We start from the raw sequence: 19733 nt of genomic DNA, 5'->3' as shown, positions 1-19733 counted from the left end.
GACAGTATTGCAGGTATTTGTGAAAGGTATTTCTTATCCTCTGCAGTCTCTGCGGAGGCATATTGGCAGACGCTGTTTGCTCTGTTAATTAAATTTCCTCTTTGCAGCAAATGAGGTCATATTCCACCATTGGTGTAATGTCTCTCTTATGTACAACAAAGGGAATGCTGAGAGTCCAGGAATCTTTACTGAAACAATCAACTACATCACTGTTTGTCTGTGGATCTATATTTTTGAGGAGCATTGCCATGGCAAAATGTGATGCCACTGCTTGTGGTTTTTATTGCTTCAATTTTACAGACAGTTGAGATTAATGTCAGTTTCTATAGTTTGCAGGAAAAAATTGGCAATAATGTAGGAGCATTTTCCATTATTCTACGGCTATACAGGATGAAAACGTTTGTTCTTAACTCAGCTTGCAATTTTGTTAAGATTGTAAGAGCGTGCCATTTCAAACGTTGTTCATCATGATTCATGTCATATTGACTTAGTAAGAGATGGTCTCCAGGGTGGCTGTTTGTGCCAGAATCATTTCTCTGAGCTATAAATAAGTGTATGTTTTATGTTATTGAAAATATTTTCCCAGATAAGTGTGATTCTGAATGACATATGTGTCTTATAAACCTGGGAAATTGTGTTCACAAGCAAATTTGACAGACCCGAGCAGGGTTAAGAGAGGACACTGCTGAGTGTCTTATGTATTTGTATACACTGGTTAATGCCATCATAACTAAACACAACAGTAAAAGACATGCTTTTTAAGCAAGAAGAAATGGTTATTTTCTCTAATTGGAAATGCTCACTTCCAGTGAATGAGTTGGGCTGCAAAGATAAGTTAAGTAAAAGTGGCCATCCAATTAAACAGCCCGGGAAATTTCCATTTTGATATCCATTTTCTTTCTTCAGCCATGTCTCTTTTGTTAAGAAATACTCTAGCTGAAATGAAATCAAAAGGATTTATTTACCTGTTCTTTGTCGTTCATAAAAACTCAGTCCCCTGTGTTATTCAGATATGACAATGTCATTTAGGTAAAAACAATTCTGTGTGTCTGACTGTTTTAATTACTTCAGAATTCAGCATGACCAAAATGATTTGACAGCGCCTAAAAGCTAAGAGGTCCAGCAGGTATGAACACAATGAAATTCAAAATGTTTGGAGCGTCAAAACAAAAGAATTGAATGCATTCAATATTTCAACTGATTAGAATAAATATTGTCATTTTGACTTAAACCGGCGTATTAAATTGTTTCTCAAAAGTTTGGAAATGTGGTCTCAGTCAAAGGTGAGCAGGACTGGAATATGTCTTAGAGCATCTGTGTCAATTTTAAAGGCATGCAGCATTTAAAGAGAAGGGCATAATGTCCTCTGATCCATCTCCAACACCAATGGCCACACCACTTGTTCACAGGGAAGTTCATTAATATGCATTTACATAACAATACTCCCACTAAAGACTACTGATGCATCTTGTATGTGATTGGTGTAGTGGCATTGTGGAGCTGCATTATGAAACAACAAAGGGCCTGACAGGGGCAAGGCAAATAATAAAGAGAGCAAGACAATGTCTCTAATGTCTATTTACTGTCTGCGAACTGAAGCACAAGTGTTCTTTTGCTAAGGAGCTACACTATTATCTTGCACTTGAACTCCACTGTCCTCAACATTTTCACGACTCACAAGAACAGATGAAGGAGCAAATACCAAAATGATGGTGGATTAATTATTACATGAAATTGAAAGACAGACAAAAAGACAGGAACAAAAGTAGAAGTGTCTCTTGTTGTTTGCCTCAGCACTGAAAGCATTAATGGGAAGAGGAACGCATTTGGGCTAGAAGGAAAAAAGAAGGAAAACAATTGTTTCTTTGACAGGTCTTGCTCTCCCATTTAGGAGCCTCCACAAAACAAACCAAGCTTCACTTCACCTGTAGTCAAGTCAATTGTGTTCTTAGTATCTCACTATTCTTACTCCCAAAAAATGCCCCATAAGTAGAATTGGGTATTATTTGGATTTTTACGATTCCGATGCCGAACCAGTACTTTTAAAACGATAACGATTCCTAAACCGATTCTTGAAAAACTTAAATATATAATAAGTAATTCTAAGTCACCTAACACACAAGTACAGTAATTAAACAATAAATTATAGTTACACTATTAACAAGTAACAACGAAATAAATGGTGAGTTTGTGCTACACACAATGTTACACCTACATTTGAATGTGTTTCTTCTATACAGTTATGCAAATTGTCTGATGAACATGATAGTTCATAAACCCAATGTGACATTTTATTAATTTTTTTTTTCTTTTTCTGGTGAATAATGTTACAGAGAAAAAGGAGCACATACTGTACCGTGCAAGCTGAATTGATAAGCTAAGTGTGCCAAGTGTGAAAACATGTTAGCAATATTAGGCTTTTTTGCTGTCATTTTTAGACACAATAAGGCTTCTGGCCTTTCCATTTGGTTTTCATTGTTTTTATCATGCACACGTTCAAAATGCTCAATGTTTCCCTAATTGGAACTAAAGATTGTATCTGGGAAAAGCCAGTGCAAATGGAGTAGGGTGAAAGGTGGGGATAATATTAGGGGCCCACAGCTGGAGAAGGACCATAAAAATCTTAGCAGGGTGTATGAATTAATTAAGCAGGGCCCAGAGCAATATTCTTTCAAGGATCCCAGGATTTCTAGCTATGGCCCTGCATGATATATTACACTTTAATGAATAGAGGGAATAGACATACTTTTGTAAACCAATCTCAATGCTATACAGCAGAGTTCCAGAGTAATTCTCGCACTGGGTTTTGGATGCAATTATTAACCACAACCTATAAAATGCAATTCATTAAAAGGCAGGATTTTTTTAATTGAATGAGACTGTACCGACAAAAAACCCATTGATGTCAATTGCTAGAGTAGTGAAGAGGTGTTGTCTAAAAGAACAAAATATTGGTTCTATTGTTTGGTGTCTTGGGCCCAACAGTTACCATAAAATCAGCAAGCTACTTCTGCTGTACACGTCTGCACTCTTGGAGCTGTGCTCGTGCATACTGTGCGTTTAATATCGGCAATGAATAAAGTATAATCTATGTCTACCACTATTACCCACATTTCACTTCAGTTTGTTTGTCCTGTGGATGGAAACTGGTTGAGTCATAAGCCAAAATCCATTTTACAGCATTAAAATCCATGTGAAATCCCTGTTGAAGGATCAGTTATGTTGGCACTTACATCAACAATTTAGACTTCTTTAATCCATCGAAGCACTGCTTTTCAAAAACCTGAAATGGGGCCACCATTTTTTCAGCAGGAACTGTTATATTACAATTCTGAAATTGGGGTTTATACAGTATATACTGTGAATTTAAAAAAATCAGATGTAGAGTAGCTAATTAAAAAACCTAAAAGTGTGTTTCCAATACCATGCAGTTGTGTAGGTGAGCGACTGAATTCACATCTTCCCAGTGTTTTACAATATGTTTACTTGCAATGATGTTTACTGCCACTCCACTCATGATACGATATATGTAAATGTTTAAGAAGAAAAAAAACAAAAAAACATGGAGCTGCAGCAGCTGAATGTGTTGTCTGTAAGCAATGAGCACGATGTCCTGGTGTAGTGTAGGTTTTGGTCAGGCTGACACTGAGAACACATGGAAGATTAAAGTGGCTGATAGGAAGTCTCTATTAAATTTGCATTAACACCTTGTGTAAATCTGCTGATGATTGCCTCACAGAGACCCCATGGTTCAGCGTGCCATCCCCAGCTTCTGTACACTGGCCAGATGGCCACTTCAGAATGAGATTGACACAGTGTTTTAAACTGATTTCATGCTAACTCTCAGGAGAGGGAGAGAGACCATCCGCTCTGCTGGGAAGCGGGATTACAAAATAGCCAATTAAAAAGAAAAGTGGTGAAATCTTGGCCTGATAAGGTGGAGATTAAATCGGTTATAGTTTATTAGGCAAAATTACTTATTAGAAACTATTCCTCTCCAAACAGATTTCCATTACCATCCCAACTCCTTTTTATCAGCACTCCTTTATCTGATGGCTGCACTCTGTAATTATGAATCCTCCAAATAGCAATTATGACACCAATTGGACAGCATTTCCTCATACATTTCATTTATTCTCCATTATGGCTTTGAAATACTGAACATCTTGAAAAATCTCCTTGGAAAACAACAGCTGGGCCTGACCTCACTTCTTGATTCAAAACATCATTTTAATTATAATGAAGATGAATAAAAAAAGAATCTCACATAATTTGTTGTCATTGGACCTTAAAGACAAAATCATGTCAGATTTCTGTCCTTGTTTCCCAGCATCCATCATGTGCCCACCCGGTGCCATGTGTAATTACTGCTAGTGAATGGCTGAGCAGATGTGAGGGCTGTGGGTGAGACTGAATCAGGAGACTCCAGTGGGTCCCAGTGTCCCTGGATAACTGGTGCTTGCTCTGCTTCGGAGGCATCTGTGCAGCACCTGTGGACAGAGCAGCACCCCACCTGCTACCAAACATCAGTTGTCTATTTTTCCACTGAAGCCCCAGGCCTCCCCTACAGCGTCTCCCCCAGGTCAGCCAGGTTCATGAGAAAGCCCCATCTAAGCTTTTCTCACCTTCCACTAGTTCCTGAACATTAAAGAGCTCCTCGGTTTGTCTGAGGTTGATCTGCTACCTGGGACATCCTCTGACCCTGACGCTGCTCGGCCTGCCTCCTTAAACATTGTCAATCTCACACCATATCTGAGAGCACAGCAGCTATTGGTGGTTTATTATACCTTCTCTCTTTGCACTAACCAAACACTGGGCTCATATCTCAAGGCTGGCGCTGGATCCCTTCATTCTCTTCTCAGGGCCTGGAATAGTCGCTGAATCAGATTGATATAGATTGAATTCTTACCCTGCCTATTGTGAACAACCATTTGTATTCATGAAATCAAAGAATTTACCTCTGAGATGAGCATCTAATGTATTAGTGCATATACTGGAGGCTGAAGTGTTGATAACATGAAGCAATAATACCCGATCACATTTCCATCTCACCTTTCATCTGAGAATCTTAAAGCCCTTTACTTTGTGTGGAGATAACCGATCCTCTGCCAATACAATGCACACCACAGTAATTGCAGCGGGGAGATGAGGATTCATCATTTTTTTTTAAATTACAGCAATGTGGTCCTGACAATGGATTTAATACCTGTAAATTTTTGCTGCATTTAATCATTTCCTTCAGGACACTAAAGAGGCGTATTTTGTACTTATTGGGAAAGAAAACGATTGAATTTTCATTTGCTTTAGTGAACAATGTTTTTTTTTGTGTTTTTTTTAAAGTAAAATGCAGGAATGAACATTTTGATCTTGTTGTCAACATTTTCTGTGATGAAGGTTTAGCTCAGCAAAGTTTAAAAAATATTGCCCCACTTTTAAAGTGATGCAATATTAGTAATATTCATTGAAACTTGCCAATTGTGTGCAAAAATGCAAGAGGAATGGTAACTCTGCATTAAATCAAGAAACCACCATTGACACACTGTATTAGCATCAGTGTTTTGGAGCCCTGGCTAGTAATTGTTGGCAGGCCTTAAAGGTCACAAGGCTTGCAGTCCATCAGGCTGTTGGCCACATTGTTTTAATCTGTTGTTGCCATATCCAGAAAAAAAAAATGCTTCAGCTGTTCTATCAATTCAACAAAATGGCTTAATGGAAAACTGGCATTGTTTCATTGTGCCATCTATGGCATAATAGCATATGTGATGCTGCTGCCTCTGGTAATTTTCATATGCATGTTCATATGTTACTCTATACAGAGAAAATAAAAAGGGGGGCTCTTCAGCTGTTGGAGCTCTCAGTGCAGATATTGCACAAAGCCTTGTGATGAGGGATATTGGGAGACCCTATTTGATTTCATTAGAAGAAAAAATTAGATGAAAGTCTTGATCTCAGAGGACACTTAGCATTGCCTCTGGCAAATTGACAGACATAATGCTGTTTGATTTGCAACCAAACTGAACAGCTGAGTGTTTGGTTAAACAAACGATGTTCCATTTATTAATTAAAAAAATATTACATGATAAAAAAACACAATATTTAATATTTTCTGTGCAGTAATGTTTTTGCATTGTAACACGGCTATATAATGATGTTTTCACAGCATGTCTAAGCCAACATCATATTTTGTCTATTTAAAAAATTATAGATATTTATGGTGTTGCCGTGGTCATTCTGACCACTTCTAATCACTTGGAAACTTTTAAAACATTTTTGTCTGTCACAGTATTGCAAAGCTGCCTTATATTTAACAAGATTCTATACATGACCTTCAAAATGCCAGTAAAAAGAATTTCTGAATGAATAATACAAATTCAATGATCATTCTTTACTTATTGTTGCACTGAAACAATTGTTGCAGCCTGCCCTGTTCTCAATATCACTTTGATGTTGTACATTTTTAAACTAATGGCCCATCCTATGCATAGTGGCCTTTTGATGAAGACAATTGTGCCTTTTTGCAGAATTACAGATCACATTTGCCAGCCCTTACACAGAGATTTGTTTTCACATGGTGTTCTGGTCTGAGTGGCTGTCAGGGTCTTCTTTATTCATCCGTAGCTGACAATCATACTTTATTGGGAATGGAAAAGTGACGGCTAATTGATTTTACAGTGATACCGATGGAGAGACAATGAATGTGCCATCAATTCAATCCGCTATTTAATGGTTCCAATTTAGTCTGTAAATGCTCACTAAACTAATTTTACTGGGTGCAGCAATCTGAAAAGCTATCATATCTCTAATCTTCTCCTATATATTCATAAGGAAAAGGGAATTTAGTCAATTCCAAGGTGTGGAGATGATCTGTTAGTGCAGTGTAAATGTTTAGAACGCGGCAATTGAGTTCATTTATAAGGATATGAAAAGTTTTATTGGCAGGGTCAGTGGAGTGGAACTGTTGGATAATAGGTAGTTACCGAGAAGTGTTTGAAGGCTATGAAGCATAGAGATGTAGGGAATAAAATGCCGGGACATACCGTAATCGGAAGCTAAACTGAAATTCTGAAACGGCACGGCTGTTAGATTCCCACTGATAAAAGGTTCAGTGGCAGAGGCCATTGGTATTCAACCATCTATTTATTTTCCTCTGTGCAAGCTCTTCAATTTTGGCCAAAAGTGGGAAGCAGTGAGCCGCATATGCCAATGTGGTGTGAGATGGTGATGTGGATGCAATAGGCTCTATTTTTCCATCAGAGCATTTCCCAAACCCAATCATCATCGGATATGGCTTTGCTTTGCAAAGAGAACAGGATGTTAATATGACTATTCTCTCAATAAAGGGGAAATACACAGTAGTCTCTTAAAGATGAGTTCATTCAATTCACAACACAATTCAGTGCCCATCAGTGTGACCCCAATACTTCCTTCACTTCTTCTGTCACCCCCTTTCTTTTTAGCCCCATCTCCCTATTTATCTCTCCCTCTTGGCCTTACATGGACAAATACACACCAGCATATACACCCATATTTTAGCCCTCCCTCTTCTTTTCTGTATTTCTACCCACTTCCTCCTTTTCTCAAAGGTTTTGCCTTTGTCACATCTTTGCCAGAATTGCTTTTTTTTGTTTTAGTAGGCTACATGCATTTAAGGTCAAAAGCCACATGTTTTTTTTAAATTCCGTCTTCTTTGCTGTGTGTATTGTGTAACCTGGATAGATTTCAGCAGGGACGTGTCTGATTACATCTTGTCACTATGGAGAGATCCCATCCGCAAACCCCCGGAGTGTCATACTTTGCTCAATAGCAAAGACCATTCCCACCCCGCTGTTGTTTGTTTATGAGCTGCCGTTTAGACATCCATTTAGGCTATTTTAGCGGTAATGAATGTAAGCCTAAATAGACGGAATCGGGGTTACACAATTGTTGTTAGTCTATTATCCAAATCAAGGCCTAAGATGAGATCCCCTGTTGACTTTGCAACAACAAAAACACTGAGATGATGACTATTTTTTTTTTATCATTGTTAATAAAGTGGTGAAGACATGTTGAATGATGTCTCAGTGGATGTGCACAGTACAGCTAACGTTGGCAATTAGTTTAAAGAAGAGTATTCCACTTCGGGATACACAGATGTGAGAGATGTTGGTGTCAGAGCTTTATGATTAGTTTACTGTGATATTTCTTTTGGGGATAGGAGCCCTACATGCATGCATGTTCCCATGAGGAAGAAATGTAAATATACTCGATATAGAGACAACACTTCCACCTATAGCAAGCCTTATTGAGTCCCTCTATGAAATATTGATGACGACCATTTTTTTCACTGTTTCACCAGCTCCACTTCATAAGTCAATCCTTTCTTGCATAGCAGTGACATAGATGGGTCAACAAATATTCTTTTTTTTAAATAAAATGAAAAAACATGGACTGCATTTACAGTACAAAGTAATGTGAGTATTTTTTAAGTTCAATGTGTCATCCTGCATGATATATTGCAGGATGCCTTTGGTAATTTCACTGAGGTGCAAAATAATTTCTTAAGTCATAAATTAAAATTGGAAATTTAATAGGCTCTTCTTTCTTTTTGAGGGACTTGAATAAAATATCCATTATGAAATCAGCTCTTTAGTTTCTGTGTTGTGGATTACTTTTATCTTGGCAGACAAATTATGGAACTCTGCTCTCTGAGGTAATTGCCTAAAATATATTCATTGTCCCATTCTTTTCCGCCATATTCTTGCAACATTTCTCCCATAGCTTTGATCTCAACCCAGATATTTTCATTTTCTCATGATTTTAACACACATCTAGACTGCATATTAAACTTTTATTTTTTTATTTCTGTCATTTTTTTCTCTCTCACTGGAGCAGTTGGCTGCTCTGATATTTGTCCAGCATGATTTGCACAGGTTTGTGTGAGCCAATGTAACTTGGAAAGTGGCCTTCAGTTTGGTGATGAGAGCGATGACCTGAGTTAGAGGGCTGCTGGTGCCCAATAGGGATGCTGCGACAGAGGCAGGGAAAATACCTTTAATCCCTGACAAACAAGCATCTTTGGCTACGAGTGGCTTTTGTGTTTGGCGGTGAAGCCATGTGAGGGCCAGGGTTAAACAGAGGCCTCCGAGTAGCCAAGGGAGCCCAGCTCAACAAAGATAAGGGTGATCGTGCTGTAAATGACTCATAGGTAAGACCCAGCTAGAACAAGCTTTATCAAGAATCGTCCTGATCAGGATCTTAAAGACCAAACTGCATGAATTCTCCCAGCAGATAGGCTGTATAGTGCAGTGATGGATGCTTTAGTGCTTTTGAGATGGAGGGCTTACCTTCAGCCAGATGGACCCTAGGATTGCCAGAAGAGGTCATACTCAACTTACAGATTCAACTAATTTATCTATTTATTCATTCATTCATTTATTAACATTCTCGCAGAAGGATCTGGCACTAAAATTCCCTTGTTGGCTAGAATTTCTGATTTAGAATTTTCCCCAATCTGGCACATACGATAAGGTTTTTGCAACATGATAATGCTGTGTTTGTTTGGCCAAAAAATAATAAGTAAAAAATAGAAAGCAATGTTGTTTTTAAGCCCTGCTGAGATCTGGTTTTAGCCCCTTCTCCTGTAATTTCATTTCATTTAAAAAAGATGGTAGGTGCTGATTGAAGGCTTTTGCTTTCCATTATATCCTTCTGCTTTACTAGAACACATTTTACATCAAAGCACTCGGTTCAGGTCATCTGAGTGTGTGGTGCTTAAGAGCACAAACCTCATTTTCAAATTTATTTCAATAGTGGAGAAGAGATAACAGTGTTTCAGTGATTCAAGAGTATTCCCTTTCAAATCACATCATCCAAGTCCCAACACACTTGACTCTGGATTAGAAGAACCAGAATAAAAACCTCAATTTAATTAGAGTGAATGGATAGATCTACCACTTGAAAGAGCAATAAGTAAGGTCCCACTTATACAGAGATATCTGCTGGCCCACTGAGGTCTATACACCCAAGGTAAAATTGAAGATGTAATCTTTCCAGTGCAAGAATAAACTCCTCTGTCTGCCAGCCAGGGATACACAGAGCTCCATGATGTGCCCCGTTTTCCAATCACAGGCTGAAGCCTTGTAGCCTTAATGTAGATCAATTATAGGGCAGAAGAGTCACTGTCACATATGATTCACAATATCAATTTCATGCTCTTGGAAACTGTTTGGCAAGTGTTTCCTCTTTTTACATCTGCTAACCAATCGGAAGGCAACATGTCAATGTGAAAGTCAATTTAATGCTGTGACAGTTAACCAGTGAGTGCAATGTAGAGGAGATTTTCCCAGCAGTCTCTGTCTGTCATGGCCTGATATTTATTTATTTGCTGCATAGCCCTGCACAAATAAAATGTCACATCTCATTTACACATCCCACCCTTTTGTGATGCAAAGATTCGCTTTAAATGCTAACTGTGGGGACCGCTCGGGCTGATTAAAGACCCCTTGAAGCGTGCTCAAATAATACACTGGATGTTTAGAGAGGGACAGCGGAGGTTGAAGCGGTATGGTGCACATCCCCAAATCTCCTGTTCTGAATGAATTTCAATAAAAAATAACCAATCACTCATGACTCACACTCACTTGACGCCACGTTTAACGGCTAGAAAATGTTTATCGCTTATAGCAATACTTAGGAAATATGCTTATTCACTTTCTGGCAGAGAGTAAACAGGAGAAAACAGCTAGCCTGGCTCTGTCCAAAAGTGATAAAATCACCTACCAGGAAAGATTACACATTAGCACATCTGTTTTTTAATCCATACACAAACCAAACTGTAAAAACAACAATTGGCCATTTAATGGGGGCTTATTTCTTGGCAGTGAAAGGTTGCCAGTCAACCAGTGGAGACTCCAGAAAGTTACTGCTCTCAGTTAATAGTCAAGCACATAACCAAACTGGGAATTACACACCTGAGTTGATCGCGTTCGTTGCAAGTTGATAAAACGGTGGTAGGGTGGTTCTAGCCACTGTTAGCATGGCCAGTTGACAAAAATGCATTATGTGGTACACTGTAGCAACATATCCACAGGTAGAAGATGGACAGTAACATATTGTGTACAACTATTTTAATGAGATAAAAATAAGTGCTCAAAAAAGCATATTCATACAGCTTTCACTCCTGTTGATGCTCGGAGTTGCCATGTTGGATTGTAATGCCGGGGTTGGTGAAGTTCTCCCTACTTTCAAAGTGGGTAATACAACTTTGGGGGTGTTGCAGTTGACATATCCAACTGAACTCGGAAATTACAACTTCCCACTTCAGCTGGAACAATGCTGGAGTTGCTGGTAGGCTGATTTTTGCTGCTTCTTGTATATATGCTAAGTAAAGCTAACCAGCTGCTACCTGTTACTTTATAGTTAACTGACACATATAGTGGTATCAACCCTCTTATCCAACGCTTGTTGAAAAATATTGATATTCCTTTAACAGACATTTGAGCATTCTGTGTTTAAAGAACAAAAAGACGCAAACAGAAGTCAGGCTGGTTTTACTTAAAAATTAATCATATCATGCATTCTCTCAGGAGGCCTACTGGGCAACAAGAACATGTAATATATTCCTCTGTGTTTACTGTCCACAGATTCACATAGACAACAGAGGCGGCTGATGTCTATGTGCTCATATGAGGCCAAGCGGTGGTGCTCTAAAGAAAAGGACAAGATGCTCTCCTCATCCTTGGAGGCACAGGTTTTTGAAAATAAACATGCAGCAGTGCCAAAGCCATTTCACATTTTGAAAAGGCGACAGTCCACTAATCTATGAATAGGGCGCCTAGGAACCCCGGTGACAAATGTTATCTCAGCATGGCATAGAGGGTTCAAACCCATTCAGCCCCCGACTCACAGGCCACTGCTAAGATTATGTCACCATAATCCCCAAGCAGGCTTTTTGTTGCCTAGATGGGCAGGTGATTCTATGTGTGAGAAAAACTGCACTGCAAGGGCAGCAAGGAGAAAATATTATTTATTCTTGGCATGACAATAGAGGTTTGGACAGTCAGAGTGTTGTCATATTGATGTACACATTTCAGGTTTGGGGAGATGTAATTCCAAAGGTATAAAAATACTGTAGAAGATGGATTGTGTTTCCATATCGGGCCTTGCCTTTTACCATTATCAATTCTGGGAAGAGGAAACAAACGTTTTTTTGAGTTGATTGATAAAGTCTGTCTTTTTTTCCTACTGATGAGCAAACATTTTTTTGTAGTGCAGTGTGGTGCATGTTTGGACATAATAAAGTAAACAAGCAAATGGAGACGCGGGGGAGTGAGAAGAGGTCAGCGTTAACGGCACATACTGCTTTTTCTTTATCCCAAAGGGAACACAACTTCCTGCGAAAAGGCTGTTTTAATTGATTACTATAGAACTATTGATAACCTAAAGCAGCCGGGTGTTATAATAGCCTGTCTTCTTACCCACAGGAGACATACAGTAAAAGGAAATTCCCCAGTTCACCTATGTGGGATATACCAAACAGCCGTCAGCTACTGGTGATTTGACCAGCCCTATGATTTAATTGGGTTTGCATTGCCTTTAATTTAAATGATGATGCAGCCTTGGATGAGGTCACTCGCAGGGTTGTGATTCAGTGCAAAGTAATTGAAGTTGCCTCATTTGGAGGAGGTTTGGGGAATTAATCGCTGGACGCTCAAGGACACAGAACCAAGATGTCCAGAAATAAGACAGGATTAATTGAAAATCTTAATTACTTTCTAAGGGCATAAACATCTCAATATCAATTAAAATGTGTTTCCACTGCACTTAGAGGATATGAGGTGCAGCAGTTAATTAGATGTGGAGACTGACGGGTGAGCTCACCGGTTTTCAATATAAGCCCTTCAATTGAACTGCTATGATTTAAGGGCATAAATAATGCATGTGAGGCTTTACTTTCAGACTTTTTTCAGCATTTCTTTACCTGTTATGTGAAAATGTTCAGAGTCACTAATTCAAAGTTGAACAAAGTTGAAGGTTAGATAGATAATATAAAGCAAGGCGTATTCGGGTTATAATTTGAGTTTCTTAAATTATAGAGTGCATATTAAGCAGAGTTATATGACTGGGGCCAACAGGGAAATAATATCCTCCAGCCGCTTCGCTAGTGCTGTGCGGTTGACTGAGCAGATAAAGCTTGGGTAGAAATGGCTAGTGGATGAGGAAATGTTTTGGAGGTGTAACAGTGATTGTTATTCAAGGGACACCCTTCTACCACAGCCGGCAGTGTGGCCTTGAGGCCTGTCTGTCATCTCACTGAATTTCACACTTCCTATTTTGCCCTTGTATTTATTCATTTATCTATCATTCTTCTTAATTCCAGTTTATCTTTTGGGAATTGTTCAAGGCCCTTTGTTTCACTGTATGTTACCCCCCCCCCTCCTCCTCCAGTAGCCACTGCTTTTATGCTTCAGCTGAGAAAAGGGACCAGTCATGAACCATTTAACCATGGGAAAGCAGGAGGGCCCCTCTAAACTGGTAATTCTGGACCAATCTAGGTAGTGTATTCGAATTGCAGAGTAACAAATGGACAGTGGAAGGGGTTTGTAATGGTGATTAGAGTCTGAAATTGGTTCAGATTTACAGTGTCAGTCAGAGATGGAGAGAGAGGAATAAGCAGTCTAAGCGGTCTAATGGATCCATCAGCTTGCTTCGGCTGCTCAGTGGGCCGAGTGGGGTCACCAGCCATCCGCAGGCACCACAAAAGCACTTCAATTTTGTTAGGAAATGTATCAATTTAACTGACTCGAGCGGCACACTGAAAACCTAATGAATCTGGACTCAATTTTCCAGCACACTGCCTCTATGAACCGAAGGAAACAATGTTGGTGGTGAAGGGGTGAAGTCAGGCCATCGTGATTGGCTGGCTATGACTTTCCAGCCCTCTGCACGACCAGTCAGGAAAACAGGGGCAGGACTCCGTTTATCTAGCGATAGTGGCAGCACCGACTGCTGTCACTCATCTAACAATCACATCATTAAAGGTAAATTGGCTTCTATTTCAGCAGGATGATAATGCTAATTGAGTGGCAAAACATAATACCAGGAACTGTTGTGTGCCGTTAAGGGGAGGAGGGGGACAGATTAAATGGCCATACAATAGTGGGCGTCAGGCATGGCAGATGTTGCTTTGTGCTGAGGACTGCATTGACATATCTCTTGCTTGTCAGGCCTGGGCTTTAGAAGAGACTTACAGGACAGGGGACCAGATGGTCTCATACAGAGGCTGAATAAAGCAGTTAAACAGCGGCATAGTTTAAAGACAACTCAGCTACAAGAAATGGGCTAGTTGGTAAATTAAAAAATTAAAAAAGAGTGGGACTGCTTTATCAATCCACCTACAACAAGCCAGACCTGACTGCTGGCTAATGAAGTGACTCTGATCTGTGGTTAGGCGTTTGTTTAGCAGCTGGGCCCTGATCACCGCTCACCCTCCCTTTAGAGGAGCTGTACGACAGCTTTTTCCTATTGGCTGTAGAACGACGAAATCAGGTGCCAGCTCATAGCCGAGGTCAAGGAATATTGTTAAATGCCTTGTATTCTTTTCACGGGAGTTTATTTCTTTGATAGATAGGATCTAATGTTGCTTAAGTAGATTAACTAATTCAACTGACACCCATTTGGAGGATTACGTTGACACTTTTTTAATGATATGGCACACCTTGGCTGTGTGTCAAGTGCGTCTGTAGTTTGTAATGTGTAGGCTTGCACACTTCTAGGCGCTCTATCCTTCCAGAGCATAATATAGTGCTTGCTGTCAGGTTGTTATGGAGTTGAGAGGCTGCCCCTCCACTTGACCTCACCATTATGGTGAGCACTGATCTCATTTGACAAGGCCGGCTGGAGCAGCCCACAATGTCTGACAAGTCTTTGGAGAAAATCCTTTTCAATGCAGCATTAATATTAGATGGAATGAGAGTAAGGGTCCAGTTTTAATCAGTGAGCATCAGATCTACGGTGTAGTGTAGTAGATTGTGGCCCCTTCTTTTGCATGCAAGAAATAAATGTATTAAAGCTTGTTATAATCAACTAAGGTACTCCAGGGAGGAAACTGCATGCTCCTGACTCATACTTAAAGCAAAAAATGTCCCGCTAAATGTAATACCATACTGACTATATTGACTACGGTGTCTGCTGCAAAAAAAACACCTTCCCTGTGCAAGTCAAGGTGATTTATCTTTGATTCTTTTATGACAGTATATTATTTAGTCAATGTTTCCCTTGTTGTATTTGACTGACTATTATTTATAAGACTGTTACCGCCCAAATCAAACTTAGATTGCTACTAAAAAAAAAAATCATGGTTTTGACTATGCAATCTGTTTTGATAAGGCAGACAGATTACTCATGATCTTACCAAAGTGTGATGTGGGATTTCTGGATATTTTGCTGTCTTTTCTGTTTTTCCTCAATGAGAGCAGGAGCGGAGCTTTGTTTATTTCAGCAGGAACAAACATAAACAAGCAGATAGATTTGTGTTGAAGCCCAATGGAAAAGAGAAGTTAGAGATGCTATTTTACAGGTTCGCAGTGACTATTTTATTTTTTTCTCTCTTGTCCATCCCCTAGGTGTTTGACTGTGAGACATTTAATCGAGGGACTAGCAGTTTCATATCAGTAACAAAAATCAAATAATGCAGGATGATTTACTCCCCCTAGCAACTAGGGAGCATACTCTTAGCAACCAGCCAAGCCCCGGGCTTCGGTGTAATCAGCTTGAAAATATTTCAATTATTGTGTTGATTTTAGTGGATTTGAGAGGCGGCTGGTGTGCGCCTAGTACATTCAGCCCATGACCTGCAGAGGAAGGCATTGATTTAAACAGGTGTCAGAAAGGAAATGTAGAGGCAATTTAAATGGGAATAGGATAGCAAAGTCATTGAGCATTGTTCAGTGTATGTGTGACATCCACCCGATGCTGCCAAATCAATGCAACTCAGCTGAACTACAAAATCTACCTGGTGGAATCATCTATCTGCCATGGGCCACTGAAGCAAAAGGATTGCTTTTCTTTTCCTGCACAGCGGTGTCTCCTCTATTGTTTGTACAATATAAAATGAGACTCTTTAGCACATTCAACTGAGTGGAGACTAATTGATTCTGTCACTATAAGAGTTCCACAGACAAAGTGTAAAACCTTGTAAGATGAAAGGTTACACAGAACATCCACATGTCGGTCTTTTCAATGTGAAATGATACAAATGGTTAAATGATCATGCAGAGTCCGAATTTTGCAAACTGTATCTTTCTTGTGGGTATAACGGTTTTCTCGTGTGCTTTAATGTAGGATTAATGGTGTAAAAATTCACTTTACAATAATTTTGTGAATGCGATAAATTCAACATGAAAAAGCCCTCAAATGTACTTTCTAGGACAACTATTACAGCTTGATTTATTGATTATTTCTATTTGATGCTACTTTACACTTCTTCTCCACTACATTTCAGGGGCTAATGGTACTCCTTGTTCTTTTTACTCGATTACCTCTATCTGACAGCTATAGTTACTCTGTAGGTTAGGTTTTTAGATACAAAACATCACAATATAACAAATATATGCAAAATTACATATTAAATACTCTAATTCATGTTTAACATAGTGTTCCAAATGTATGTCTTGCATCAGACAAAACTCTCCGTAGATGTAAATAGCTTTAGTTTAAACTTCAAAAATGCTAAGAATCATTTAATCAACTAAGCAAAATCAACATGTTTGTGGTTTGAATCTATACCACTATGAAATGGGCCATTCTGCATAACGAGTACTTTTACATTTATTAATTCAAGTACATTTTGCTAATAGTACTTCTGTACTTATAATTTGAAAGCAGGACTTTTACTTGTAATGGAGTATTATTATAGAGTGGTATTACTACTTCTCTTTAAGTAAAGCATCTGAATACTCCTTCCACCACTGCAGCTGATAAATACAGGGAATTCAAAATATTTCTTTTTTTCTCTTTCTTTTTTTCATATAAAAAGGTCACCAAAGATAATCTAGAGAGATCAATCTGTCATTTTCCCTGCACTGGGCTAGATGAGTCAACGTCATTTTTCTCACATTGTAGAGTGAAGAAATGCTTGGTCTGTATTTATTTCAAGTGTCAAAGTTTAACTCCATAAAAGTAGCCTACGATTATGTCAAGAACTTTATTGCTTTTCACCTCCTTATTGCTCTCTGAAGCTGTCGACAGTGATATTTTCATCTTTGAGGGGGCTTAATTTAAATAACAGAAATTGTTCTGTTTCTTATAGTGACACCATAACATGCAGCAATTAAATGTGTTGCACTTGTTTTGTGCTGCCACTGAATTACTTGGATTTACTTTTTGAATCAAGCCTCATGTCGATAACAAAGCACCCACTGTTATAATGTGGGCATAATGTGTAGGTGTTATGTGTTATGTGAGCCTGTGTGCTCTTCTGTGTTTTTAGTTCTACTCATTTGGAAACAAAGAATTACTACTATGGCTCAAAGTTCAACATTTATTGAAACTGCTGAAAATGTAAAAAGCAAGTATAATAGTATAGAGTATAATCTAATAAAAAGATTAATATTAAGATGCATCTTTTATCTTTATCCATATTTTTTCATTAAATCCGGAATTCAAACCTACGATATCCTCCTACAAGTTGGTCATACAAGAGTTTTATTAATTTTGAAATGTAGATGGAAAGGAACATTATTATAAATAAAATAAATCATTTTAACTCATAGCCTTTTTTTTCAAATGCTATGACCACAAATTTGCTAATTTTAAAAACATGCTCTAAATGACCAAGTATAACTGCACTACAGGCAAATCTGCAATATGAACCCCCTAAAAACATGCATATCCAGGAGCTACACTGTATGTATAAGGGAATGATAAAAAGACAAACACTAGGCTAGTTACAATGGACAAATTGGCTAGTAAAGTGAGAATATGTGAAATTCATAAAGTCTAAATATCAGTTACCAGGGAACTCTGGTTTCCTTTTGACAACTAACTTAAAACTTTACCTAGAGCAACAACTGCACAGAGATTTTTAAAAAGAAAATGGATTGAGGTCTGATTGAGTAAGCAAGAGAAGGAATAAAGGGCTGCTGCTAACCTGATGCTGTTTGTTGAAGGGTCTGATTCATGTTGGAATAAGAAAGGACTTATAGCTGTTGGAAACACTCTTACAAGTACATCATTTAGGTATTTAGGTGTTTGTTCTTGTTATCAAAACATTTTGTTCAACCCATGTTGCTTTCACTCACTTGCTTTAGTCAACAATTAACTCATTACAGCCGAGGCCAAAATCAGCCACACTGGTGTCACTTATCTTGGCTGATTTTTCTCAGGACTATTGAGTTTTTTTTTCCACAGGCCTGGGTCCGTCCACTTTAGCTGTGCCATGCCAAGCCAAGCCACAATGACAAGTGTTTCCACAACAGCCTCACAGCATGGGACTACCTCCCCTACTTTGGAAAAAAACGTTTATACTACAGACTATGGTTGATTGACATCTTTCTCACTTAACTTCTAGGGCAGGGCAACTTACAGGCCACCCTTATTAGTGTATACAACTGACCTCTCATAACTCAAAGCATTGCTGTGTCCAGCTTGAAACATGTGCAAAAGTCTGTAGAAACTAAAAAGTGCAATAATAAGTGAAGTACATGTGTCTCTACCACAATGAAATGAACGGAAAGCCAGTTTTGGTCTGAACTGTGCCATAAGTTAAAAAGGTTCCTTTGTGTCAACAAAATGAAATAGTACCATAAGATTTTAATGGGCACAACTGTCTCAGTAAAATAAGAAGATTTCATTGCGGTGAAAATAGCAGCCTAATGCCTAAAAAAGCTTTTCAATTATAGTATGATTTTCAGCTGAACTGCAACTGGCAGTTGATAATAAAGCCCAGCTGGTGTAGCCAACTGGCAATCTATTAGTGTAGTGTAGTTATAAGGTATTGGATTGGTTGCACATTAAAATATACATGGTCACAACTCCCCTCCATCATTTGATTGAGAGCTTCTTCAACCTCTCGGTGGGGAGGCGCTGCTCGAGGCGGCTATTTTCACTGGTGTTGAAAGTCTCTTAATTTGGGGCACAGGTAGTGGGTCTCATGAAAATGAGTATTCTTAATCGGACCCCGAGGTGGAGGGTTCTGTTGAGGTGATACTCTACTGTTATGATAACAGGGTGAGGAGGTCTAGTGTGACATCTTGTCAGAGGAGGCTGAATTTCTAGTAGCACCACTGCTTGTTAAACTCTGTAAGCTTCTTTGCCTTCCCCCACATAAAAAAAAATCATTACCAGCCACAGCATGTTTGAGGAAAAAAAAATCCTACTATTAGGGGTTCTATAGTCTGGATCAACGGTAGGACATTTCCAGGATAATTGCCTGACATCCCGCACCGGATGTCCATCACCTGCCACTCTGTGTGTTTGCCCTACTCAAACTCGGTTTGCTTCAGCAAAAACCTCAAACTATGAGTTATCAAACTAAACACTTATAGATTTTTGGGGGGCATTTTAGGCATGTATTTGACAGGACAGAGGAAGGGGAATGACATGAAGGAAAAGGCCGCAGTTCAGAACTGAACCAGCGGCCGTTGCAGTAAGGACTGCTGAGCTATCCAGGCGTCCAAGAAAATTTGGATCGTGCAAGAAGGCCGGTCTACTTGGTTCCGTCTGGGGATTAAAGATTTACAAGTAATATGTTTACT

The 19733-nt window shown here is 39.0% G+C and overlaps 1 long non-coding RNA gene across 1 annotated transcript; it reads left to right on the top strand.

Annotated features, from left to right (window-relative positions):
- The first annotated feature begins 1994 nt into the window (after positions 1–1994).
- LOC116703085 (uncharacterized) lies at positions 1995–19733 on the top strand. Its single transcript, XR_004335337.1, has 3 exons — positions 1995–2096; positions 18510–18515; positions 19721–19733. It is a non-coding gene; the product is annotated as an uncharacterized LOC116703085 (long non-coding RNA).

This window comes from Etheostoma spectabile, chromosome 15 (assembly GCF_008692095.1).
Source record: "Etheostoma spectabile isolate EspeVRDwgs_2016 chromosome 15, UIUC_Espe_1.0, whole genome shotgun sequence".
NCBI lineage: Eukaryota > Metazoa > Chordata > Actinopteri > Perciformes > Percidae > Etheostoma > Etheostoma spectabile.
This window is presented reverse-complemented; position numbering and strand designations above follow the sequence as displayed.